Source organism: Elephantulus edwardii, unplaced genomic scaffold (assembly GCF_000299155.1).
Source record: "Elephantulus edwardii isolate Elephantulus edwardi_28Jun2011 unplaced genomic scaffold, EleEdw1.0 scaffold00002, whole genome shotgun sequence".
NCBI lineage: Eukaryota > Metazoa > Chordata > Mammalia > Macroscelidea > Macroscelididae > Elephantulus > Elephantulus edwardii.
The window spans coordinates 24,512,041-24,538,763 of NW_006399752.1; the positions used below are offsets into that span (position 1 = coordinate 24,512,041).

Genomic DNA, 26,723 nt, shown 5'->3' on the forward strand with positions numbered 1-26,723 from the left:
AATGTCTTCAGTCTTCCTGAGTCATTGTCCAGCTTTCACATGCATAGAAAGCAATTGGAAATAGCCTGGTTTTGGTCAAAAGCATCTTAGTCTCCAGAATGAAACTTTAAATATATTTTTAATGTTCTAAAAAGATTTTTTTTTGTGTGGCAGATTTACTACCAAAAAAGACCTTTTGGACTACATATTTTTTAGTTCTTTTCTGTTGCTTCCATGGACATTGTGTATTCAAGTGAAGTGAAATCTGTTTTCCTCTTCATCATGATGTTGCTTCTTTGTTCAGTTCTGAAGATTTTTGTATCATATCGAGGTATAGCCTATATTGAATGAAGCCTATGTTTTTTAATCTTTGACAGTAAGATATTCAAGTCTTCTTCACTTCCTGAAAAGAAAGTTACTTCATCTTCGTTTTTCTGCAGTGTTGTAAGTTAATGAGTCTTCTTCCAATATTACAACTCAAAGCTTGAATTTTTCTTAAGTTTTTTCAGCTTGCAAAATGACAAACATCTTCTTCTCTATCATCTTCTAACTTTAACTTTTTGGATTTTCATTTTAATACTTTATTTTGTCTTGTTAAGCTACTCTTTGAAATCTTCTGGTTAGCTCTTGAATTTGAATCTTCCTTTTGCTTTGACTACTCTACATTCAAGACCAAGTTTCACAGTCTCTGAGGACATCCGTTTTCATCTGTTCTTTCTTTTGTAATGATCTCTTCATTTTTACCCTATGAGTCAGAATTGACTCAATGGTCAGGGCTTTGGTTTGGTTTCTTTTTTCTTTCTTTGTGTATAATGACCTTGATATTATCCCACATCATCTGGTCTTTGGTGATAGTATTCAGTGGGCCAAGTCTCTTCTTGAGATAGTTTCTAAAAACACTCTGGATATAGTTAGGCTTAATCCAGGCCATGGTTTTCACAATTACTTATTATGCATCAGAGAACTGGACAGTGACTACTAAGGATGACAGAAGAAGAATCAATGCCTTTGAGTTGTGGTGCTGGAGAAGAGTCTTGAACATACCATGGACTGCCAAGAAAATAGAGTCTTAGAGAGGGTGAACCCAAGTCTGTCCTTGAAGGCTAGGATTTTGAAGCTCCGTCTCAACCTACTTTGAGCATGTGGCCAGGAGAGACAAGTTCTTAGAGAAGGACAATACAGGAGAGGAAGAACTCAGATGAGATGGATTGATACAGTGACTGGTGAAATGGGAGTGTTGGTGTGTCAGAATTAGTGAGACTAGCTCAGGACAGGGCAGGGTTCAGAACTGCTGTACATAGGGTCACTATAGGTCACAGGTGACTCAACAGTAAATAACAGAAAAACATAGTTAGGGAGCTCTTGTGGCATAGTTCGTAGAGAGGTTACACTGCTGATCTCAGACATTTAGAATCCACCAGTGGTTCTTCAGAAGCAATATAGGCAGTTTCCTCCTGTGTGATTAACAGCTTCCATAAACCACTGGAGGGTCAGCTATGAGTTGCTTCTAGCCTGACTGCAGTGAGTTGTGACTGCAGTTAAAGTGATACTTTAGTTCTTATGGATTTGTTTTACTTGTTGGAGCTTTAACTTGAACTTACATATGAGAAATTGATGGATCTGCTCTGTAGTCTGCTACTGACCTTGTTTTGACAGATGATACTGAGCTTCTCATCATGTTTCCACAGATGTAGTGGATTTGATTCCTTTGTGTTCCATCCATTGATGGAGAGTTGCTGTTGATGTTGTTGAATAAAGAGATCTCTCATGCAGAATTCTTTCATGCAGTCGATTTCCCATGTCATTTTGGTTACTAAGGTCATGTTTTCCCATTTCTGATTGCCTTTGTTTTTTACTTTTACATTCCAGTCATCATTAACTATCAGTGCATTCTGTTTGCATGTTTAATCAGTTTCAGACTGAGACATTGTTAGAGAATCCTCTATTTTTTTCACCTTTGACATTAGTGGTTTGTGAGTAAATTTGAATAATAGTTTTACTAATGTATCTTTCTTATGGGAATATGGATATTAGCCTGTCACTGACAGCATCGTATTTCAGGGTAGATCTTGAAATGTTCTTTTTTGATGGTAAATATGATGATTTGTTATTCCTAGCCTAGTAAACAATACAATTAACCAATACGGAATAGCCAATACTAGACCATCTCAGCTCATTAATGCCTAGGGCATCAAACTTCAAGCATTCCATTTAGTCTTTGAAAACTTCCAATTTTCAATAACTCATTCTTCAAACTCTCCATATTCTGATTGTTAATAGATGTTTACAGCTGTTTCTTCTCATTTTTAATTATGTCACATCTACTAATAAGGGTCTTAAAAGCCTTGCTCCATTCACGTCCTAGAGGTAGACTTTGCTTTGACGAGGTAACTCTTCCCCAGTCATATTCCGAGTCCTTTACAACCTGAGGGGCTCATCTTCTGGCACTATTTCAGGGTTCTGCTGCTAACTTTAAGGTTTTCATTGTACTGTTTCAGTGTTCTGCTGCTAAGGTTTTCACAAGCCACGGGTATTTTTCAGAAGTAAATCACTATGTTCTTCTTCCTGGCCCATCTAAGCCTGAAAGTCCCCACTAAAACCTGTCAACTTGTTGGTGACCCTGCTGTTATTTGAAATATCAGTAACTTAAATCCAGTATCACAGCAACATACAAGCCACCCCAGTGTGACAAACTGACAGGCTGAGTGTTCAGTTTTAGCCTGAAGTTCAAATATTTTTAGCCCAATTTGTTATGTATCACCACTGATAGCTTACCAGATTTATTTTACATACATTCCTGGATTGTAAAACTAAGTGTTGCTCTTCAGGAAGAAACAACTTGCTTTGCCAATTCCAATTTCCAAGATAATAAAAGATCTCTCTCCCTAGACATAAATGCAAGATGATATTGATCGCATTAGGAGGAACTCAAGATTACAGTGTTATCATTGTGGCTGAAGGAAAGACTTGAACGTTTTGAACAAGTTGTTCTGATTCTAGATAAAAGACAGTTTATTCACTTATTCTTCGAACATTAATGTTGCCTGGGCCCCTGTCACCGCTCTGGACCACAGATTATCATACTCGGTTGCTCCATTTTCAACTTGAGGGAAAGAAGACTCAGCAGAGGTGAAATAATTTGCCAGAGGACTTCCATCTAGGACAAGTGCTGGGACAGAATCTAAAAGTAGGCCTCAGACTTGAAGTCCCCTTCTTATTCCATTCCACAGTGGATGTTCCTGAACAGAAAATCTCAGTAAAGCAGAAGACAAGTGAATAATTATCACCCTCTTGTAATTTAACTGCTAATTTTATATACATCTATTATTTTCTTTTCACAGGATTTAAAAGGACAATCTCCCTTATTTGTAGTTTTAAAAGTAGTAATGATGTTTTTATCAAGGACAAAGTGGAGATTTAAAAAAAAACACTATCTTTAAAAAAGCTTTCTTTAAACCTCACCCCTTTGCCCCTGTGACAAATGGGAGAATGACTTTCTGGGATGGCATTTTGCAGGCAGTGGGAGGCGAGAGAGGCCTGTGGGAGACTCACTTTCCTCCCACTGCTAGGTTCTCATATCAGTAACATTCATCATGCACAGATAAGAGCTGTAGGTTGCTAGGCCCCTTCCTTTGGGAGGCTGGAGAAATGCTGCCCACATTACAACAGAGAAGCAGAGCACACTCCCACGTACTTTGTACCAGTACAAGGAGGTTTTCTTCAGTAGCCATTGGCAGCTTGCGTTATTTGTATCTTTGCAACCAGTATTTCTGGGTTTGAATCATTTTGTTGTCTGCCTTGCATAGATTGATTTTATGCTAAAGCCATGTGTGAAAGAGAGATTATTAATAAAATATATAGACAGATAATGCTTAAAAGATGTTTTTGTCACTGCTCCTAAACACTTTGTAGAACAGAGTTGTCCTTCTTTTGAGGTTGGCATGGAAAAGGCGATAAAAATTCAAGGTTGTCCCTTAAGCTTAGGACTGCCTGCTTTTTGTCCACAACAAAATTTCATTTGAACAGAAAAACCTTCTATTCAGAAATATTTGTATTTTGTACTTACTGAAGCACAAAGGGTGGTTTCACTCATTAGTTTGATTCATTTGGTTCTCGAGATAGGGCCTATGTGAAAGATAAGGAAGCAGAAATCTTTCAGGCCTCAAGCTAGGCAGGATCATGCCTTCTTTCCCCCCCTGAGCTTGGAGTGAATGTAAAGACAAGGGAATCATGAGCTTTTAGAACTTAAAGGAGGCCATCAAAGTAGGCCTCCTAGGGTTAGATACCAAAACTGGAAGTGCAAGGCCACTAGTCAGAACAGAAACAGACCAACCCATTTCCCCTCAGTGTTCCTGCAGACTATTCACTGCTTCTGATGATGACCTGTAGGTCGTCATTCAGATAAGAACTTTTCAGTGCATGTAGATCTCACCCTTCACATCTTTGTTTTTCAGATCACCATTCTTACAGTGGAGGTCCCAAGGTGGGACAAATGATTAACTACTAGAGAAAAGTTAGAAATTCAGATTCACCCAGAGGTACTTTGGAAAACAAGGCCTGGTGATCTGCCTTTGATAGGTCACAGCCCTGACAACTCTATGGTACAGTTTTACTTGGAGTACACATGGAGTTGGAACCGAATGAAGGCAACAATTTAATTCTTATATTATCTGGTGTCAAGAGTTCTGTCACTTCCTCCTGGACGTTTTCTTCTTTTCTCACTGTCTCTTTGAAAACATAGCACTTGAACATGACTACAGTATTTCAGAGATGACTGGAACAGCTTGTAAAAAGAACAAGGAGTGTGTAGATGACTGAGTCTGACTTGTACTAACTCTACAATGGAAAACTACCCCCAACCACAGCATCCACAATACAAAATCAATTCCCATGAGGTCAGATATGCTCCCATACCTCTTTCTATTAATTCCAGCACCAATTCTTCTGCTTACTGGGTCTGAAATCTGTTGTAATAGCTACACATACTTCACAGAAACATACTCACAATTAAGGAGTTTATTAGGGTAGTTTGAGTTCAAGACTTCCGTTCATAGGGTCGCTATGGGTCGTCTATGACTTGACGGCACTTAACAACAACAATAGCAGCATGCTAGTGCAGACCAAAATTAAATCCCTAATTTAGCTATTCTGGCACACTGTGAACTTGCACTGAATTCATGTTCAGTCAGAATCATAGACTTGAAAATATGAGTTGCTTTAAACGCATCCTCCTTTCCTCTTCAGTTAGGGAAGCTAATGCAAAGAATTGACGTAGGAGAGTGAATTAGACTCATCAAATGAATTGGAGTGGGGGCCAAGGCAGCAACTGGAGCCCATACGGTAGAAGGAAATTCTAGAACTGAAGTCGCAGTGACCGGAAGCCCCACCCAGATGGACCCTGGAGTGGAGGTCTCTGGAACTCACCAGGAATAAATGGACCCGGTTGACCAGATGAGAAGGTGTGTGGGGTAGGTGATGACAACATCCTAAGATTTATGAGATATATATTCTTCACAATTAAAGTTAGAATGTCATGTCTGTTTTGGATTTTCTTTTGGTTGTGGTTTTTCTTTGTTTAGGTCAGCTATGGAGTGATTTCAGCCTGTTTCAATCTAAAAATTTCCATTCTTTCAGTTAATTAATGGTCTCGTTTCAGCTGTGGATTATTTATGAATTCTGTAAACAAATTTTGATGGAAACATTGACTAAGGACAAATTTAAAGAGCTCTGCTGTGCCAAGGGTCTTCTTCGAAACTAATGTGGCTCCTGTCACATTAGTGGCCTTGTGGTCACCCGGTCAGTTTTGAATCCATCAGACTGAATTAGTACTGTTTTGGGAGCTCCCATCTTGCTTAGAATGGCTTTGACTGTCTAGTGCTTTGCTAATGTCAAGGTGCATGTATGATAATCAGTCAAATATCGATCTATGTGTCTATCTCTGTCTCCTCTTCCCTCCCCCCCTCACACCCTATGGAAATATGTCCTGAGAGGGGAACAATAACGTGGGAAATGGAAGTTAGTGGAACACTGGTTGGTCATACTGTAAAAGCACATGGTGGGTCTGCATTTGAATTGTGCTTCCACCATCTTTCCATCCCTCAGTCAGATGGGGCCCAGAGACACTTCTGGAAGAACCATCACGATGGCCGCCCAAGGAGAACTCCAAGCTCATGTTGGAGGGTGATGGTGGTACTGGAAAAGCAACGTTTGTGAAACATCATCTGACTGGTGAATTTGAGAAGTATGTAGCCACCTTGGGTGTGGAGGTCCATCCCCTAATTTTCTACACCAACAGAGGATCGATTAAATAAAATGTGTGGGATACAGCTGGCTAGGAAAAATTGGGGAAACTGAGGGATGGCTATTCTACCCAAGCCCAGAGTGTCATTACAATGTTTGATGTAACATTGAGAGGAAAGTTAGCTACAAGAACGGAGGCCTAACTGGCATAGGGATCTGGCTCAAATATGTGAAAACATCCCCACTGTGTGTATGGCAACAAAACACACATTAAGGACAAAAAAGTTAAGGCAAAATCCATCATTTTCCACCGAAAGAAGAATCTTCAGTGCTATGATATTTCTGCCAAAAGTAACTACAACTTTGTAAAGTCTTCCCTTTGGCTTGCTGAAAAGCTAATTGGAGACCCTAACTTGGAGTCTGTTGCCATGCCTGCTCTTGCCCTTGAGAAATTTTCATGGACCCAGCTTTGGCAGCACAATATGAGTGTGATTTAGAGGTTGTACAGACAACTGCTCTCCTGGACAAGGATGACGATCTCTGAGAGGACAAAGTTGGAGCCCAGCGTCGGAAGTCTAGTTTTATAGGCAACTGTCCTGTGATGTCAGTGGTATTGCGTGTTTGCCACTTTATTATCTAGCTAAGCAGAACATGTGCTAATCTTTGGGATGCTGAAGGAGAGATGAATGGGCATCGGTGTGAGTGTGGCAGTTTAAAAAACCTTTCACTTTTGGGACCTGCATATTTAGCTGTTTTGAAAGGCAGTTTTCTTCTTGAGTTTCAAATACAAGACTGCTATAGTAAAAAAGCAAAACATACAAACAAACAAACAAACCCCATCAGCAAAACCAAACCAAACCAAATCAAAACAAAACAAAACACCCAAACCCCACACAGTGGTACTTGGATGCTCAGAGCCTGTTACTTACCCATATAACCAAATACTAGGCTGTAGGTTACTTTTAAGGAGGCAACAGGCCTGTAGGTTCAGATGTGAAATATGAATCTTTGAGGCTTCCCATCTACCCCTGTACTGAAAACTAACCCTCCTGCGGGGGGGGGGGGGGGGAATGTGTGGTCTGTGGAAAGCAACCCACAGTCATGTGTATACGTCGTTTCTCAGAAGATGTAAGGTGTTCATTAAGTTGTGAAATGTGCCACTACTGAATATAGTCAGAGTGTCAAGTGAGAAGTGAGATACTGTGCAGATCATTTGTATTAACTGTAGAAGGTAGGAAACAGTTTATCTATTTGCATAGTCCTTCCAGATTAGACTGCCAACAGAAGGTGAGATGGTTTCAGGGTAAAACAAGAGGCAGTGTGTTAGGGTGGCAAGAGTGTGTGTTCCTCAGGGATGAGAAAGTCCAGCTACACCACTTAGGAGCTGTGGAAGAAACAGAACGGCATCACGGTGTCGTGAGCTTTTAGAAAAGAGGGCACAGGATGCTGTGAAATTCACACAAAGGTTAAGCTGGGACTTTAGATAAGAGATAAAGAAATCCTGAAAGGGAGGTAGGTGGTGGTGGTGATGATGGGGTGGGTAATAATAATTTACTGCTTTCTATCTGCCATTCTCTTGTTTTTTAGGCAATACTGGCAAAAGGCTGGATAATTTCCAACCATGAAGTTCACAAGTTGAAATCTATTGAAAATGTATTCACATATAGGGTGAAAGAATGGACCAGAAAAAAGATTCCTTTCCATATTATGTTCTGTTGTTTTTCATTAATATTTAATGCTTTAAGACAAACAGATAAACCATTGTTTGTAGAGCATTTTGTCCATCTATATATGAGTATTTTAAAAACTAGTACTCCTGGAATAAGGGTGGAAAGAACAGTTGTTGTTAAGTGCCGTTGAATCATATGAATGAAAGACCTAAACACTTGTATAACTTTAATCTTTCTCCAAGTTCATAGAGTTTCCAGAGGCAAGCTATTTCAGAAGCGGATGCCACTCCTGCTTCCAAGCTTGTTTTAATCGGGGAGCTCCACCAAACACTGTCCGCCATGGGTAACCATTATGGCATTTAGTATCACAGCAACCATGAGTTACCGCTATACAGCAAATGCTTTTTATACTGTTATTAGATGAAAAGAAAACACAAAGTCTTTTTTCCCCTTTAATAAAGAAACCCGAGGTAAATTAGATTAATTGATTCTTACTGCAAAGGAGCAAGTTTTGTAATAGAAATTTTTTTAAAGTAACTCTCAGGTAGTAAAAGAGAAATAATGCATTCATCTTACTTATGAAGTTGTCACAGGATCCTTCATTACATTTTAAATATAAAGAAGCCTCATTGATAAAAACCAGGAGTCTCATTTCTTCATGCATTCTCCACGAACTGGTAGAACAAAGAACTTTTGACATTTGCTATATAGTAAAGCCACCACAACCAAGTTGATTTCTTCTCATAGTGTTTTAGTGACCCTATAGGATAAAGTGGAATTGGCCTATTGAGTTTAAGGTTCTAAATCTTTATCAGTTCCCTAAATCTCTACCTGCTTTAGGGAGCTCTGGTGGCTTAGGGGTAAGAAATTGTGCTGCCAACAAAAAGGTATGTGGTTTGAACCCACCAGCTGCTCCCCAGGAGAAAGATGGTTATTTTCCTCCCATGCAATTTGCTGCTTCTGAAAACCCACTAGAGGATCAGCTATTGGTTGACATACCAAACACCATCACCAATAGATAATCTTTATGCAAGCCGACTGTGTCTTCAGTATCCTGTGGAACCTGTGGGTTTGCACTCTTGACATTTATTTCGGTTAGCAACTAAGCAATTAAATCACTATGCTACTAGAGATTTTCAGGGAGGGGAAACACTTTGTTGGAATCTAGAACAGCTTCACACTTTCACCCCTACCCGCCCAAGAGCTCAAATCAATGAGTTCTCAAGGCTTGTTTGTATGTAAATTTTGGATATTTGTTATATTACACTTGCTACTTAAACTGTGCGTATTTATTGTCCTATCTCAGCCCTGATTTGAAGTGATGAGTAAAGGATGTATTGTGTTTTCTCCCCTATTACCATATAGCTAGAACTTTATCAAATTGAAGGAATTGGCAAACTTGGATGCTTTTTCTCCAGAATGTTTCTTCAAATAGGTCCCTCAGTCAGATTTATGTTCCTTCCCATTTTGAAGTCACTTTCGTATGTCTTATATTCCAGACTTGACTCTCAATTTCTCCATTTCTTTTTTTTTAAATTTATTTTCTTTTATTTTAATTTCTCCATTTCTTGCAGAATTCAGAACTCTCCCATTCAAGTCATGACTCAGTCCTGTGGTAACGGAAACACAGCCTCTTCTCTCTGAAAGGCTGACTTGAGCGATTCTTCTCATGACCGCACCACCACTTTCCTAAAGTTTTCCTTATTTTTCTTGTCATTTTGCTCCAAATTAACTTTTGACTTTAGTGTATTTTTTTGTGATCAAATGAAAATAGGCTCATTAAAATGAAAATGGAGATGTACTATGTGTTATTTTGTAGATTGTTTGAAACATTTTTGAAGAAAATCACATTACCTACATTCATTTATCCAGGACAGTGGTTACAGTTTTTACATGCTCTTCCCACAAATGACTACTAAACCCGGAGGAAGGACTGAAGTAAGAATACTATTTGCTGAATACATTAGTTTTTGAAATAATTTCTTTATCACAAGGCTTTCATTTCCAACTACAGCATAGAAGGAACATCTAGAATAAACACTTCTAGATTAGATTAAATCCTTAAGGACTCTCATTCTTCCTAAATTAAAAATGTGGTGCCCAAATCAGGGATCTTTGAACACACAGAAGGCAAGACAGAAAAACAGTTCAGAACTGCCTCTTAAAAGGGGTGAAAAAGATAGAGGTTGTGAATCTAGGTGTGGGAGAGATGAGTGGAACTGAGATAATTCTATAGCAACTAAGAAAAGGATGGTTTGGGGAAGTGAGTTTAGGTACCAATAAGATAATGGGATAAACCTGCTGAGCTTTTGGTGAGCATTGAGGTGAAGCTGGAGAGACCCAGCGACCTCGCTAAGGAGGATGTGGCAGTCTAACTGTACTGGTGACACTGTCAAACGAGGTAACACAAAAATGACTTTTTTGTGTAATATTCAGCAGAAATTATTGTTTTTAAAGAAACTATCTCTACAGTTAGTTATAATAGAATTTTTTTTTCATAAGCCCAGTTTATATGTAATCAGTATAACTATAGGGCTAAAATTCTGTGCTTATTTACTGTGAACCTTCAAATGTCTGACAGTCAGAGCTGCCATTATTACAATGATATTTCAAATAGTGTAGTTTCGTTTTCAAGTGTTACATGCAGTTTTTGTTACTGCCAGAGTGTGTATGGTGACTGATCTGTGTGGTCTAGTGCAGGAGGATATCTGTGGGGGAATGTGGTACACTGTGAATTACCAACCCTAGCGGGGGTGCCGGGGAGGCTCAGGCCCCTTCGGCCATCCTAGGTGGCCTGCCGTTCAGTTGGCACTTCCTTCCCAGAGACATATGACTGCTGAGTTTACTTTCTATCAGTGGTGTCTTAGAGAAATCCTCCAGGTGAGTCCTTGTACAAAGAAAAGGATAATTTAATGGATCTTCGTAGTCACAGTGGTTGATTTAAGCGAGGAGAAGGTGCTCAGAGAAAGACTGAATGCTCAAGCTGAGCCAAGGCTTCAAGCCTCAAGGTGTTGCTGGAGAAGGCATGGACTCCACAGTGGGTCACAGTGCGGCTCAGAAGGAGACACTGATGAGAGTAGGGACTTACAGTAACAATGAAAATCCCCTTTATTGTTAATGTGTTGTTACGATGTAGCACATGCCTGTAAGGGAGTAGGTGTATACATATAGTGCTCACATGTGCATGTGTGCCTGCACACACACACACATTTAGATGTACATATACATGTAGAGAGATAGAGCAAGAGAGAAATGAAACAGCCCTCTGTACTAACATGAAACAATAAGAACTAGAACATCACCCTGTGTGTGCCTTTGAGGGAGAGACCTGTCCCTCTCCTTCAAAGTAACCACCTCTCTAATCTTTGTGTTTGCTATTATTTTTTTTTCTCTCTCTATAGGTTGTTATTGTTGAATGCCATTGAATTGAGTGAGTCATAGACTGTGAACACCAGACCTCAAACCTGCCCTGTCCTGTGCCATCATCATCATCTGACACACTTGAGCCCATTCCTGCAGTCATTGTGTCAGTCCATCTCCTTAAGACCTTCCTCCCTTTCACCAAGCCTCCATGTTTGTAAGGAACAGCCCTTCCTAACAACATGTCCTTGTCCAAATTATAGAAATGAAGCTTTGCCATCCTTGCCTCCAAGGAGCACTCTGGGTGCACTTTTTCCAAGACATGTCAGTTTTTGCTCTTTTGGCAGTTCATGGGGTATTTTCTTCTCCAATGCCATAACTCAAAGTCATCAATTCTTCTTTCATCCTTATTCATTGTCCAGCTCTCAGATGCATAGCAAGTAATTGAAAAGATTATGGCCAGAATCAGATACACCTTAGTTTTGAAACCGGTATCATTGCTCTTTGGTATTTAGGAGACATCCTTGACAGTGACCTTGCTCAAAGCAATGCATCTCCTGATCTCCTTGTTGATTGTTATGTGTCTATATAGGTGGTGGTTCTTATGTGCCATCAAGTCGCTCATAGCAACCTTGTATGCAGTAGCTCTGAATTCTACTCTATTCAAAGCCAATCTCGTTATCTCTGACACACTTATCCCCAGTACCCCAGTTACTATGTCAATCCATCTGTCTCATCTGGTGTCTTCTCCTGTGTTGTCCCTCCACCCTTCCAAGTATGATATCCTTCTTCAAGGACTGGTCCCTCCAGGCCATGTGCCCAAGGTATGTCAGATAGAACTTCAAAATCTGTGCTTCCAAGGAGAAGCCTGGTTTCACCCTCTGCAGGACAGATCTATTTGTTCTCTTGGCAGTCCATGCCATGTTCAGTACTCTTCTCCAGCGCAACTCAAAGGCATTGATTCTTCATCCATCATCCTTAGTCACTGTCCAGCTCTCTGAAACATAGCAAATCATTGTAAAGACCATGGCCTGGATCAGATGCACCCTGGTCTTTAGATTGACATGGTTTCTCCTCATTACTCTGGAGAGGTCCCTGACAGCCCACTTTCACAATGCAGTTCATCTTTTGGTTTCCTTGTTACTGTTGTCAAGAGTGTTGATTGTGGAGCTGAACAAACTAAAGCTGTTAACAATCTCTATATAGACTATATAGGTATGTGTCCCTAATCGTCTCTTACTACGTTTTGTTTGCCTTGGGGCTATACACAATGGATTCTTGCATCCTTTCCTTCTTTTTTCATATAAAATTTTTATTTTATACTAACTTACTTGCAAAGCTTGTATACATTGTTTTTCACACCAGATCTTTCCTATTTTCTTAACCCATCCCTACATCCATCCATGAAATTGTGCAACTGTATGATTATGCCTTCTTCCCATCCTCACCCCTCTGCTCCCACGCTCCCTCCCTTAGATCATTATATACATTTTATTAGTTATCTATTTCTACAATCATGGTCTTATGCAGTATTTATCCTTATGGGACCTAATTAATTCACACAGCATAATGCTCTCCAGTCCCTCCCAAGTTAGGCAGTGATTTACAAAACCATTGCTCCTGCATGGTGCGTAATATTCCATCATGTGAATGTACCATAATTTCTCAGTCCATTCCATTGTGGTTTGACATGTGGGCGGTTTCCATGTTCTTGCGATGGTGAATAACGCTGCTGTGAACATTGGTGTACAAGTCTCCATTTGTGCCTCAGTTCTCATTTTCTCAGGGATATTCCAAGCAGTACATTCTTGGCTTTTTTAATAATTTGTGTTTTAATATTAATTGGTATTGAGTCATGAAGCATAATTCATAGTTTACTTATTTTCATTATTGTGTGTTCTTTCATTGTATGGATATATTACAATGTATATTCATCTGTTATCTTCTCAGTGCGCATTTGGATTATTTCTAGGGTTTTTTGTTGTTATTATTTCAAACAGGTACTGTTGTGAACATTCTTGCAGGTGCACCCTGTTGCAGTTTCTCTGTGACAAATGTCCTAGAAAAGATTTTCCGAGTCTTAGAATACATGTGTCTTCAGCTTTTCTGAAGCACATCAAATTGTTTTCAGAAGTGGTTGTGTACCACTTGACACCTCATGAGAAAACAGAAATACAGGAGCATTTTGAGAAATTTGATGGAAAAGTGAAATGTAGGATTATCTAAACATTGAAGAAGAAAGATGTGCTTAGGGTCTGGTGAAGTACAATTTCCTGGACATATGAAGCAAAAGGTTTGGGAATATTTTTGTTGCTATAAAAAGACATATGATTAATGGTTTGCCAGTGAGCCATTTTTCAAGTGTGCAGTTTATTGCTATCAGTTACCTAAATCATTTTGTACAACTTTCAGTTCTAATTGTTGCCAGGTTTTCTACCACTGCAGGAAAACATTCAAATGCTTCCCAAACAATAACTCTGCCTTTCCTCTCCCTCTCACCCCTGGTAGCTACTAATAAACTTTGAATTCTAGACAAATGCCTATCCTTATAATTTCATAGTATGATATCATACACTATTTGTCCTTTTCTGATTGACTGATTTCACTCAGCATCAGAGTCATTCATCTGAAAGCATAGTTAGTCTTCCTTTTCAGTTGTTGTGAAAAATATATAATGTGACAGCTTAACATTTTTGCAAGTGTCAGTTACATCAACCATGTCACGCAAACTGTCACATAAAATCATTGACCAGTTTTTCATGTCTCAGGACTTTACTTCTCTTCATAGCTACATAATGCTCCCCCCCCCCCGCCCCAATGCAATATAGTACAGCCTCTGTGGAACACTGTGTTGCATTTCCTCAGGAAGATTAACTATAAACCCATCATATGACGCAATAATTCCCCTCAGGTATACACCCAAGAGTCTTTCAAGCCTCAGTAGAGACCAGAAGCATGTACACCAGTGTTCATTGCAGCGTTGTTCACAGTAGCATAAAGGTAGATATAATCTAAATGTCCATGGATGAATAAAGTCTAGGTTTTAAGCAAATATTATAGGAAGAGTGAAAAATGATCTTGTGATTAATAGAATCATGCCACAGTGAAAGTAATAATGGACTCAAGTGTATCAGAGGTGATGAGGATGGCGTGCAGGATAGGGCAGGGTTCAGATTCATTTTTCATGGGTCACTGTTAGTCATAGTAGACTGGACTGCACCCAACAATTGTAGTCACTTCATTACTGTTGTTATGTGCCATCGAGTCGCTTGTGACACATAGTGACCCTGTGTACACCAGCTCTCAACTTTGCTTTATCCTGATTCAACATTATTCTCTGTGATACACCTGCTCCCATTACTCCAGTTACTGAGTCAATCCATCTCATTGAGCGACTTCCTCTCTTGAACTGTCCTTCCACCCTCCTAAGCATGAGATCCCTCTCCAAGGACTTATCCCTCCTTACAACATGCCCAAAGCATGTCAGACAGAGCTTCAGAATCCTTGCATCTAAGGAGCCACCTGGTTTCACCCTCTGTTTGTTCTCCTAGCAGTCCATGGTATATTCAGTACTCTTCTTCAGCACCACAGCTCAAAGGCATCAATTCTCCTTCTATCATCCCTAGTCACTGTCTAGCTCTCTGATGCATAGCAAGTAATTGCCAAGACCATGGCCTGGATCAGGCGCATCTTAGTTTCTAGACTGACATTGTTGCTCTTCAGTACTCTGGAGGGGTCCTTGACAGCAGACTTTCCCAGTGTAATTAATCTTTTGATTTCCTGGCTGTTGGTACCAAGAGTGTTGATTGTGGAGCCAAGCAAACTAAAACTGTTAACAGTCTCAATCTCTTCACTATTTATTGTCTTGCTGTCAATCAACCCAGTGGTGAGAATCCTTGTTTTCTGTAACTTTGTTATTAGGAAGCAGAAATACCCCATTCTCTCCTCTTTCACACTGTTTTTCCCCATCGGTGATAATCTCTGGTGCTATATCTGAGGAGCAGGCGCTGCCAGGCATTCAAATACACTATTTCCACATCACACTGGCGGTGACATGGATCCTAATGCTGCTTTCCAAACATATCCACGAAGAGACACATGCATATTTTAGAGATTACTTTCTTCTGAATAGAAGAGATATTTTTTCCCTGACAAATGTGCTTTGTGTTTTATAAATTCAATAAACTTACAAAGGTTTTGACGTTGCTGTCTCTTCTGCTTCATAGGGTAATTTGATGAGAACTCAGATCTGCTCTGTGATCTCTCATTCACCCGACCTTAGAAAAATAGGTTTATGGCATTTGAGTAGCAAATTTGCTATAAAAAAGCATAAAGCCCTTGATGGCATTTCCCCTGCTTCCTTTGTGAATGCTAACCACTTGGGTACAGAAAAGATTATGGCATTTGTTTTGAAGAGTTTTCATTCTTCTAATTCTAGATTTTAGTGAGCAATGTGCTGGCATTCTTATGAAAATGAAAGTAGAACATTAATCCATTAAAGCCATGTGTTCTGTGAAGTCGAAGAAGTGCTGCTTTTTTAAACTTGTTATTTTTGGGTCCCTCTTCATTAATAATATTCATTAGATTTATTTGATTCAGAGCTAGAGAATTCAGTGGTGGTGGCATTTGTAAAATGTTTGAATCACAGTTTTTTCCATGATCTGTTGACTCCTATTGTCTAATTTGAAACTTTTGATGGTGATGGTACACATTAGGGAAGGTAGCATGGTGCACTGGAAATAATGTTTGTGCTCTGACTTGAAAGAACCCCAGTGTTGTGCAGTTGAGATTCAAGTAAGTAAATGATGATACATCTACTCATTGCAATTTCAAATTGTGCTTGAAATCATCATTACAAAAACTGTTAAATAAGTTGGGACAAATGTTTAGGTTATTAAAAAGAAAAATGCAATATTTTGTGTGGAATATGAGCTTATTTTTTTGAAAGTAGAATGAATGCATGTGTATGAAAAGCCTGCAAAACTGACACAAAATACTAGTCATTCTATTTGGGCTATAAGACTACAACCTAAATTCTCTATGTTTGTAAATGTAGTTATGCTAAAGGAACAGATGCAATGTGGGGGAGGCTGAGTCTGACTTCTGCCCATTTCATAAAGGGGAACTGTCCCCAACATTAATGTCCATTAGCAACAAATAGATGGCTGCTATGTCAGACACACTACCTCCCATGCTCATGCACCTATTCTCACCAATTACCGGGTTTTAAATTAGTTGCTGACGCAGTAGCTCTCAGTTTACTCAGTAGTGGTACCAAGAATAGGGTTTTTTAGGGAAGTAAGTTGGAGAGTGGAGGAGGCAAAGAATATCACCCAATGCAAGTCCAGGTTTTAGTCCAGAAGTCCCAAGGTACAATTCCTCCATTAGTAAAAGTCCCAGTTCAGTTCAGTAGCACAAATCCAAATTATCCAGCAAGGTTTACCTCAGAGAAATTATATGTCAGCTTCTCCTTCAGTCATCCAGCAAGAACAGCAAAGAACTGTGGCCTTTATCTCTGGACTTCTCTGGTTACACTTACCACAGTTTCTCCACAGCTATGCCACAGTCTCTCCACTACCATCATACCATCAGGAGAGTCTCGCCACCAGTCTCGATCTCACCAATGTCTCACTCCAGTCTCCCTCAAGTCCTGCTGATCAGTGGGAAGCGCCCCCCTCATTCTAGTCCCACAGCTGTTGATGATTTGCAAGACCATGTGTCTGCAGTTAAGGGTTAACTGCAGACAAGAGTGGCTAATGTAATGGCTATAAAACCCTACTTTTAAGCTAATAGCACAGGTTATATGGATTTAAGAGAGAGAAACTGGTTTCAAATGACTGTTTCACCACTAACTAGACATTCATCTTGAGCAAGATACATAACTTGGAGTTGATGTTATGTGCCCTCAGGTCAACTCACAGCAACCTTATTCACAGTAGGCCTGAAACTTGCCTATCCTGAGCCACTCTCACTGTCTCTGACAAACCTACCCCAATTACTCCAGTTATTGTGTCAGTCCTTCTCATCCAGGGTCTTCCTCTCCTGCTATAACTAACTCTGCACCTTTCCAAGTATGATGTCCTTCTCCAAGGACTGGCCCCTCTTGGCAACATGCCAAAATCCTTGCCTCTAAGGAGCAATTTGGTTTCACCCTCTCCAGGACAGATCAGTTTGTTCAGTCCATGGTATTTTTAGTACTCTTCTCCAGCACCACAACTCAAAGGCATCAATTCTCCTGTCATCCTTAGTCACTGGCCAGCTCTCTGATGCATAGCAAGTAATTCCAAAGACCATGGCCTAGATCAGGTGTGCCTTAGTCTCTAGACTGACATTGTTGCTCTTCAGCACTCTGGAGAGATCCCTGATGGCAAATTTTCCTATGAGGTGGCTTGATTCAGTGACTGGGGTGATCGGGATGGGTGTGTCAGAGGCAGTGTGATTGGCACAGGACAGAGCAGAGTTTAGGGCTGTTGTACATAGATAGGGTCACTGTGAGTCGCAAGCGACTCGATGGCACATAACAACAGTTCCTCTTTTGGTATCCTGGACTGCTGGTGCCAAAAGTGTTGCTTGTGGAACCGAGCAAGCTGAAATTGTGAAATATCACTATCTCTTCTCTGTCTCTTATGGTGCTGACAGTAGGCCCAGTGGTGAGAATCTTTGTTTTTTTGATGTTGAATTTCAATCCATTTTGAAGACTGTAGGTAGTCCTTGACCTTCTGCAGCAAGCACTTCAGAGCTTCCTCAGTTTCGGCAAGCAAGGTTATGTCATCTGCATAACGCAGGTTGTTGACAGGTCTTCCTTATGTATTAATGCCACATTCCTCCTCCTCAAGTCCAGTTTCCCAAATGATCAGTTTCATTTATTGATTGAAAATGTATGGAGACAGGACACATCATTGACACAATCCTGATTTTGAACCATGCAGTGTTTCCTTGCTCTGTTCTGATGACTGTTTCCTGGACCAAGTTTAGATTTCACATGAGCACAGTCAGGTGTTCTGGGATTCCCATTCTTCTCAAGGTTAGTCAAAATTTGTTGTGATTCGTACAGATAGACATTCCTCTGTTTCTCTCTCCTCTTAGCCAAGAACCATCTGACATTGACTGTCATGACCCTAGCACTATGACCTCTTCTAAATCCAGCTTGCACCTGGCAGTTCTCTCTCATTTTTGGATAATCTTCAGTGTTTTGCTTTTGTGTGATATTAGTGATATTGTTCAATAATTTCCACACTCTGTCAGGTCACCTTTCTTTGGAATGGGAATAAATTTGGTTATCTTCCAGTCAGTTAAATGATGTCATATCTACACCATAAGGTTGTTTCCAGTCAAATGAGAGAATATATCACTAGGACCCTTGTGCAGTAGTCAGCATGGGGGTTCCCACCCTTTCCAGATCCCCCTCCTTACCCCACACCCAACAACCATCAGTGATATCCTTTTGTTATTTAGGTTTCTGTTTTCCCCCAATTGTGGTCTAGCTCTTACCTCACTAAATGACCTCTTAGAACTTCTGCTTTAGCAGTGACTATTGATGGCTTATTTTAGAGAAGTGATTGATGAGTAAGAGTGGTTGACCTTAAGTGACAAGAACAGAAACATGAAGAACTGAACTTTCTAAATGTCCTAGAATTTCAGATGTTCAAGTATATGTATTTGATTAATAGAATTATACTTTCTAATTTAAAGGCATCTCGTGAATGGAAGTGAACGTGTTATATGCTTATCAAATGGGCTGGTTATTTACTTGATTTTGTATTTTAGACAGTAGAATTTGTCAAAATCAAGTAAATAACCAGCATATTTGATAAGCATATAACATGTGCACTTCCATTCACGTGATGCCTTCAAATTAGCAAGTATACTTCTAAATAGAGAAGAATTTAACTAGGGTCCTTAAAAGTTTTGTATGAGTCCTAAAATATTAAACCATCCATTTAAGACTTTGTGATTGCTTCAGATGACCTTATTCATTCAGTAGGTGTTGTAAACAGGGCCAGAGATGTTCACGATCCTCTTATTTCTAATTTATTTCAAGATGAGTTACATTTAACAGTAGCACTATCTGTAGATTGGCCAGATGCTGAAAAATACTGTCTACTCCTGGGTTTAACAGTTTCCCTTAGCAAAATTTCAAAAAAGGTATATGTTTTCAAATGGGCTTACATTATCTCTTCTTTATAGACTAAAACTTGCAGCATATGAGCTTTTCCCTAAGTTCTTAGATCTGTTAAGGGCAGAAGTTACCCTAATGATCATCCCTTACCAATCGGTGCTTTACTTTTCTTAGATGAGAACACTATCCCTGGTGCATTAATGGTTTACCCAGGGCTGTAATTTAGGTTTCTGCATTCTCAGCTTATGTTCTGTCCTGTAAATTATGTCCTGTCCTGTAAATTGAGGCAAGTTATTGGACAAGTAGAATCTCAATTTTGGTATAGTTGAGGAATTTACTCTAAGGCCCCTTCTAGTTCTACCATGCAAAGATTCAGTAATTCTTTGACTATGTCCTTTATAGAGTGCCAGCCTTCTGAGAAGTGCTAATAAGGAAGCCATAGGTAATCACTTGTAAATTTTGTCCCCTTAAATTTGAGGCTCTGGATCTTGCCCCTTAATTTTTGCATTTGACTACACAAAGCCACAGTTCCCTCGTTGCCCAGTCTTCACGTCCCCTACACTTGTTGAGAATAGCTTGGAGCAAACAATTATGCCATAACAGGAATTTCCTTGTTGGTAAAATAAGTCGTTGTAACTCATAAAGAAAGGTGAGAGATCAAGGAAAAGAAATTAAAGGCATAAATAAATACTTTGTCGGGAGAAGTAAAACCATATTCACAAGGAACAACTTATTTCATAAGAAGCAACTAATAAGTGATCATAATAAAGTTATAGAATACAAGACCAGTATGTAAACATCAGTTATAATTTTACATGTAAGTATCTGATAAAATAAAGGAGACAATTCCATGTACAATAATCTCAGAAAACATAAAAACTTGGCAATCAGTTTACCAAAATTCAGTTACTAGGTGCTCTTTCTGATGACACTTTGAAATAAATAGGTGCTGCTAGTGAAATCATTTCACATACATAGTTTGGGCATTAATGCCTTTGAATTGTGGTTCTGGCAAAGATTATTGACTATACTATAAGCTGGCAAAAGAACAAACAAATCTTGGAGGAAGTGTAGCCAGAGTGCTTTTTACAGACAGAGATGATAAAACTCAGTAAGTATGAACAGCATGCTGTCAGGAGTGGTCATCATGCTGGGGAAAGGCAGAGGATCAGTGAAAGGGAGGGAGACCCTCAAGCCGGATTGATACAGGAACTGCAGCCACGGTCCCCTGCACAATAGAGAGGGTCAGGAGGGCTCAGGACAGGGCACAGTTCCATTCTGCCCTTCATAGAGTTGCTGTGAGTCATAGTTGATTCGATAGCACGTCACAACAATAACAAGATCCCAGACAATTACTCAGGGGCTCCATGAACTTTGTTATTGCTAGCTCATGTGACTTTTAAAAAAATATTCTTGTCTCTTTATTAAATGTGGTTGTGCAATATTTGTCCTTTTTTCAATATATTTATTTCATTCAGGATAAAGTCTTCTAGCTCCACCCATATTATAGAGTGTATCAGTATTTCACTTCTCCTCCTAAGATTCCACATCCATTGTTTGTATGGAGCACATTTTTGCTTACTTGTTTTTCTGTTTTGGGCATTTAGGTTGTTTTCCCCTTTTAGCTACTGAAACTAGTACTTCAGTGAACATTAGTGTACATGTCTCCAAGTCTCTGCTTCTCTACTTTCAATTCTTTTGGATGTATACCTCGGCATGGAGTTTCTGGATAATTCTTTGACAAACCACTGCAATGCTGTTTTCTACAATGGCTGTACTATTCTGCCTGCGCTGCCTACCATTCCCCACCCCTTCCCTACAAGCAGTGGGTTAAGTAAGAATTCCGGTTACCCCATATCCTTGCCGATATTTATTATTTTTGACTGATTAAATAAATATGCAAACCTGGTGGGAGTATGATGGTATCTTATTGTGATTAGATTTGATGGCTAATGGTGCCGAGCATCTTTTTATATTGTTGGTGACCATTTGAATGTGAGATGATTATTCAAGACCTTTATTCATTTTATGGTAGAGGATCATGATATTTTTCTTTTTGTCGTTAACTTGTCAGAGTTTTAGATGTATTTTGTTTCCTAAACTCTATTTTAAGAAGGAGTGTTGTATGAGGTTGTATATTATTGTTTGACATCACCAAGACATGTTAAGCAAGTTTCTATGTAATAAGCCAGTAGGACTCCTGCTGATTTTCATAGCAAATCTTGTATCCTTAATGTGTCTGAACACTTTGAATATAAGGAATAGTCCTGAGTGACATGTGGGGCCAGATTAAATCACTAGTAGAAGGTATCTACTCAGAATATTGTGATTTTTCTTTGTCATCCTTCTCTTTAGAGTGAGATGAGGCATTTACTCCATCAAACACCAGGAGATTCTATGTAATGGATTTTTACTTGCCCCGGTCATTTTCATGTAATCATCCTCCTTTTAAAAGACTTCATTAAGTCTGTTGTTAAGATTGTAAAACTATCTTAGAAAGACAGGGAGAATTTTCCCGTTTTCAGAATCCAGCAGACAGTTTTTAATTGCCTTGCTTTAGGTGAACATTAATTAAATGGGTTGGGAGAATGTACAGTATTTATTTATAGTAGCACAGGCATGTCATGTATTTGTACTATCACTGTACAGTTAGCTTGATAACATCTTTTTAGGAAAAAAAAGAATGGTCATGACTGTTAAAAGTGACTTGGGTAACTGTTTTTGATGGACTTTTAAATTAACAGCACCTCTGTATTCAAGAACTGTCATATATATATTCACCTTTTGTAAAAACTTGATACTTGGCAAATTTTAAAGCATTTTTAATTGAAGAATCATTGAGTTATATATTTTTGCCAGTGCCAGTAACATTTGAAGAGTCATAATGTATCTTATTTTGACAAGATGTTAAGAGAAAGAGAATAACTACTCCATGGTTCTTAAATTGGGTAATAAATACAACTTTAGCGCCTTATTTTTAAGGTGCAGATTTTTCAAGCAGGTAGGTAAGAGCCCTTTCATCAGATGTTGAGGATGTGAATATTGTTAAGCCACTCTTTTTTGTGCTTTTTTGAGGATGAGATGAAAACTAGGTATCCTTCGCGTAGAAACACTCACACAATTTAGCACACTATTTCATGAGGTCTCTGTATCCCTTCATGGACTCGAGGTAATAAATAATCTGTTATCTAAATACAAATTGTACTGTTCTGGAAATAACCTCCGTTGTCTAGTCTCCCCCGTGCCCATGGTGACATGTTGACTTCATCGACTTTCACTGACTATGTTTTCATGTATACCCACTTAAATAATGTGTGCATGGAATGATGTGTATAGGAAACTAATGCTCCAAGGGGCTGTGAGCTTTACAAAAAACATATCAGACATATTATTTACAGTAAAAATATGGTACAACTTTTCTTTCTAGGACATTTTGATTCTATGTGTTCATTACTGATTGTGTCTAAATATGACAGAAACAAATCTCTTTTCCAATTCTTCCCTGTTGTTTTGAACTGTAGAGTCAGAACCGACTCATAGCTGACCCCCCAGTGAGTTTTCAGAGGCAGGAAATTGCATGGGATTAGACGCCCCATCCTTCTCCCAAGGAGCAGCTGGTGGATTCAAAGCCGGTGCCTTAGTTTCTTCCACTTGGCCGCTGGAGCTCTTGCTGCTTCTCTGTAAGCCCTAAATGTTGCAGTTCCCTTGCTTGCTCTGTATATTGATACTTTTTTAATACATACTCTTTCAACAGAGCTACTGTTTTTCATCCCTTTTCTTGTTTATGAACACAACCTGATTTCAAGCCTCAAACATCTGTCATTTAAACTCTATCTCCTTTTCCCAGGGACTGTCCTCTTCCTCCCCTCTGTATTATCCTATCATTTTAGGGACTCTGAGTCTTCCCTCTGTGTGATGTGCTCAGGTAGGTACATTTTTGTCTCCTCCCATTTGATTAACTGCCTCTGAAAACACGCCGGATGGTCAGCTATGAGTCAGTTCTGACTCGATGCTGAACAACCTTCCTTGCCACCTTTAGTGATTTGCTCTCACCGTACATCTCAGTTTGAAGATCATTGTTGTTGAATCAGGTTGAACCTCTCTGATAGCTGACCCTCCATTGGATTTTTGAGACTATAAATCACAAGGGAGCAAATTGTCTGTCTGTTCCTGTGTCTGAGAGGCACTGCTGGATTACAAACTCAAAGTCACCAGCTCTTCCTTCACTTTAGGGCTCGCTCTCATTTTCTCCGGAGATTGTTTCTCTCTGCTGGTAAACACTAATTTCTTGTGTATTCATCCTGAGTTCCTCACCTTCGATCTACTTGCACCAACGACACTCAGACCCCCACCAAAGAGGGTCTTGGTAGAGTATCAGTCTGCCAAGGATTAGGTGCTGGGCGTCTCACAGTTTCTGGGATACCCAAGATGAGGGCAGCCCTGTGTCTCACGTGGAATCGTGGACAACTGTCCATTTAGCAACTTTGTCTCACCAACTCCTGGACTCCGTTAAAATTAGTGATTCACTTTGTTGTTGTCGTGCGCTTTTGGGTTGGAACTAACTCATAGTTCTGACCCTTCGGCAGGTTTTCAGAGGCAGTAAATTGTAAGGGAGGAGATTGCCCGTCCTTCTCCTGCAGAGCATTTGATGGATTCAGCTTTGGGATTGCAGCACAGCTTTCTATCACTAGGCCACCAGAGCTTCCCATTGAGACTTCAGAAGCACCTTTTAAACACGTGAGATGAAGAAATAACGAATAACACACAGGAAATAATAAGGGCCCGACTTTCCCCCTGTGAACACCTGTACTCCTCCATGGTGCTTGCAGCCCTAGCCAAGGGGGATAGCAGCTCCTTCTTCGCTCACCAGAGAGTAAGGGGTCCATTGATCTCTGAGTCTTAGCACTGAGCATGGCTCATGGTAGCCCTTTCCATGTTTGACAGAGGACCATGAAGATTCCTTTTCAGTGTTTCATTGACTTGTGCAGAGGGATGTGACCTTGGAGATCTCTTTCAAAGACCTCGTTTGGGATGTGAGGGAGATCTGGCTGCAACTTATGTCACCCCATTGATTACCAGGGTTGATTCGGCTGCTCTGGCTGGCTAGGCGGGTCTCCCCTTCCTTCCTCATTGATCCCCCCCGAAACTGCATACTCGGCTGAAGAGCATGACCATCTCCATAGAAGGAAGACCGTCCTTCAGTCAAGGGCATACAAGTAGCTGCGCTCCCCTGCTAGAACCTCCAAACAAGCTCTTAAAGACCTCGTGTGACAGCTGAGTACGATGCGAATCAGGAAGGTCAGAAAGACAGTAATAATGTCATCTTTTGAACCTATTTCCTTATTCAGTGTCTGAAACCTGTCTCCTTTTTGTGACATCATTGTTGTATGCTGTCTAGTCAGTTCCAACTACAAGTCTCCAGTAGGGTTTTCTGTGAACGTATTGTCAGGTCTTTCTCTCGTGGAGCCACTGGATGTCAGTTTTTCAGTTAGTAACGAGCACTTTACTGTTATGTCACTTCTCTCTCTTATTACCATTAAGTCAGAGCTTCTCTAGCACATTGAGTTTCCAAGGAAAAGGAAGGAGCTGGCCCATCTTTCTCCTGAGGAGCCCTGAGTAAATTCAGGCTACCAGAGGGGCATGGCCTTTGGGTTAGCAGCACAGTGCCAGTGGACTAGGCCACCAGAAGTCCCTGTTGTGACACCAGTGATGGTTAAACTAGAGCTTTTATTTTGCTGTATTTCCTGTGTGTATTGATGACTCTTGGTATCTAACAACACTGTGAACTCCTAAAGTCGAGACTCTGCTTTTTCTGCCTACAGCCATCTGCTGCCTCTTAATAAGTATAAGTACTTAGTAATCATTTTATATTTTGGACAGCATTTGGGACTTCTCAGGTTCTTTCATATATGATTTTTCCTGTAGAGTTGCCACAAACCTGTGAGGTAGATTGAGCAGGTATTATTCTCCTGTATCAGATGAGAACATGAAAGTCCAGAGATCGTCGCTTACTCCAGACCTCCTGACTAGTCAGTGCTAGTAGTAGTCATTAAAGTTAGAATCTCATTTTCTTCTGTCAGAGGATGATGGCAAGTTAAAACTTTAAAATTCTGGTTTCAGATGCTAGCATCTTGTTTTCCTGTATATGAATGTAAAAAAATAAGATTTCATGGTTTCTGACAGCTTTCAGTTCAGTAACTCATGTTCTAAAATATGTTCTGAAGCACGCTGGCTTATAAAAATGAGTTGGATGGCCACATAAGCTGGAGGAAACTGCTTGCTATGCCCTACTTTGGGAATCCAATGGTCATTAGCATTTAAAGCCCCTGAGAAGTCCTACTGTAAGGAAAGTTCATAATGTACTTGAACATAAAATTCTTTCTCCATATTATGGCCTTAGCAAGAAACTGTAGTGCAATCCCCAAAGCAAGCAGTTCGAATCCACCAGCTGCTCCATTGGAGAAGGATGGGCGATCCCCTCCCATGCGATTAACAGCCTCTAAAAACCCTCTGTAGAGGCAGCTATGGGTCGGTTTCAACTTGATGGTAAACAACAACAACCATCCCATAGAACACGGGTTTCTCAGAAGACACTATGGGAAATCCAGAGCTCAGTAAGAATTTCTGCTTGTTCCAAGTGGCTAGCAAATGCCAGGATGCCAGCAGGGGAGGTCTGCCACACAGCTTCCAGTCCAAAGGCAAGATCAGCAGTGCCATTACAGGAACTTCAGGACGAGGAAGCTTGCGGGGTACAGTAAACCTGTCACAGGAGTTCCTCAGGTTGGAACTGATGTTTTAAACTTGTGGGAACAAGAAGCTGCTGTGATGCCTAAGTGATTTAGTCTGCACCAGTTTAACTGGCTTCTTATTTGAAAAGATAGGAGATAGAAAGAACCCTCCTTGTCACAGCTGATAAGGGATCTGGGCAAAGTATTATGATAAAGATTTCAGAACTCACCAAAGAAGAAAGAATACCACCTTGTCATGATCGACATAGGCTTGTTGTGTTGACTCAGTCTAATTGGCCTTTTATGTGGTTCTAAAATAATTGAAGGGTAATTGTAAGCACTGTAATTGTGTGGGTAGGAAAAAAATTCCAACCCAGTTGATTTGTCTTCCACAGATATAAAGGCTGTGTGTGGGCCAGGGGCAGTAAACTGAGGAAAGAAAAATTTGCCTGCTTCTCAAAGCTATGTTCTTAAAATGAGAAGGAGGCATTACCTGATTGGCCATCCAAGTGATCAGTGTCAATGTTTCATTGCTGTTGTGGCATCACATAGTGACCCCATGCCCAGCAGAATGAAATACTGCCCTCTCCTGCACCATTTCCTTGATTGTTTGCAGACTGAACCATC

At 40.0% G+C, this 26,723-nt stretch overlaps 1 pseudogene; it reads left to right on the forward strand.

The window, feature by feature from the left end:
* The window catches only part of LOC102843024, a 35,702-nt pseudogene extending 28,939 nt beyond the window's left edge, over positions 1-6,763 (forward strand).
* The last annotated feature ends 19,960 nt before the right edge of the window (positions 6,764-26,723 follow it).